We start from the raw sequence: 2,039 nt of genomic DNA on the forward strand, positions 1-2,039 counted from the left end.
TAAAAAATGACTTGACAAATTTAAACAGCACATACTTTGAAAATTAATCTCATTAAATGAAAACTATTATGAAATCCAGACTTTGGAAAATAAAACAACTGAATTTTAACCTACAAAACTGCAGTCTTTAAAAGTTTCTCTATGAATATAGCAGTGTCATATACTGATGGCTACCAAGGCTATCGGTGAACCCCAAACCTCAAATAAGAACGATGGACATCTAAAGAACATTATAATGTAAGCATCTGATAGATCGTTCCATTTACAAAACTTGTAAGCAATGAGAAAAAGCATCGCTCATATTTCTGAGAGCAAGGCATCGGAGACTGATATTGCAGTCCAAGCACTGCGTCCCTCTCCCCTCGCCACACCTCACACATCCTGCTGCTGAAATCTGATAGGTGCAGGGACCGAGGGGATAAGTGTACTAGGCTTCAGTCTCTCAGATCACCACTGCTAACGAAGGAGTGATAGCTCAAAGACTCGAAGTTCTCTGGAAGTTTTGATCTGGTGAACAACCATGCGTTTCTCCTCGTATATACTTCTGACTTAATTAGATAGATAACAGAGTGCTGATATTTCACTCCTGTTTACTTCTATATCCTTGTAGAAAAATACTGCAAGGCTGCTGTTATAGGAGTAATATAGTTTTCCTTTTATAGATATTATTATTATTATTAGCATATGGCAAGCAAATTATATACATAATATACAATATATACACAATAACAAAAAAACATTGATTCACTTCAGGCATTAGTGTTATCTCTTATATCTGAATGTCCAATTTATCAATCTACTGTAGTGCTTCCACTGTTGGAGATAGGAAGTCTTCCAAACTACCTGGATAAGCCCGTAGTTGACACTCGCTTACAATGTGGGGAATAGTCTGGCGAGGGGCTCCACAGTCACATTCTGGAGATGGTACAAAGTTCCACTTGTAGAGAGAATCCCTGCACCTTCCATGACCTGTCCTGATCCTGTTCAGTCTGGACCAAGTTGCACGTGGCAGTTGGGATCCATTTACAATATTTTCCCTTCTGAAGATGTTATGCAGGGGCACGTCGGGAGAGTTATTCCAACAGCCTTTCCACTCCTCCAAAGCATTGAAGTTGGTGGACGTCTTCAGAGCAGCATCACAAAGGGGTGGATGTCATGATTTCAGTCTTTTGAGACTAAGAGCTGGTATGTCATTTAGAACAAGTAGCAGAGGATTCTTGCAGGTCTTGTACTCTCGAACAAGAGCTCTGGATCTTCGTAAGTCAGGAGGCATTATTCCTGACGACAGTGGGAGCCAGTTAACTGGAGTTGATCTGATGGTGCCAGATATAAGACACATGCTGGTATTCAATTGTGGGTCAATATACTTTGTATACGGACTATTAATCCATACTGGAGCACAGTAGTCAGCAGCAGAGAAAACCAGTGCTAAGGCTGAAGAGCGTAGGATGTTTGCAGTAGATCCCCAAGTAGTACCAGTTAGCTTCTGAATAATATTGTTTCGGGTTTTCAATTTCTTCGACAAGTTCAAAAGATGTTGTTTGAATGATAAAGTCCGGTCCAAGGTAACACCGAGATATTTTGGATACCTATTGCGATTAAGTACTTGATTGGAGAAGGTAATATTTAGTTTTAAGTTAGCGAGCCGGTTGCTCAAATGGAAGCAAGAAACCTCCATTCTGGCTGTACTGGGTCTGAGTCTCCATTTCCTGAAATATTCTGCCAATGTGGATAAGTCCTGAGTCAAAATGTCTTCAGTTTTCTCAAAGATCTTGTGTTGTGTGGCCAGGGTCAAGTCATCAGCATAGCAGAACTTCCTGGATATTGTTTCTGGAAGATCAGAGATGTACAGATTAAACAGCAGTGGCGATAAAACTGATCCTAGGGGCAAACCATTATGCAGTTTTCTCACTGAGCTTTTCTTTTCACCTAAACAGACCTGGAATTTCCTGTCGCTGATCATGTTGTTGATAAGCTGTGCAATCGTTCTGCAGGGTATAGCTCTGAGTAATTTATAAATCAATCCTTCCCTCCAAACG

Source organism: Anabrus simplex, chromosome 1 (assembly GCF_040414725.1).
Source record: "Anabrus simplex isolate iqAnaSimp1 chromosome 1, ASM4041472v1, whole genome shotgun sequence".
NCBI classification, from domain to species: Eukaryota; Metazoa; Arthropoda; class Insecta; order Orthoptera; family Tettigoniidae; genus Anabrus; species Anabrus simplex.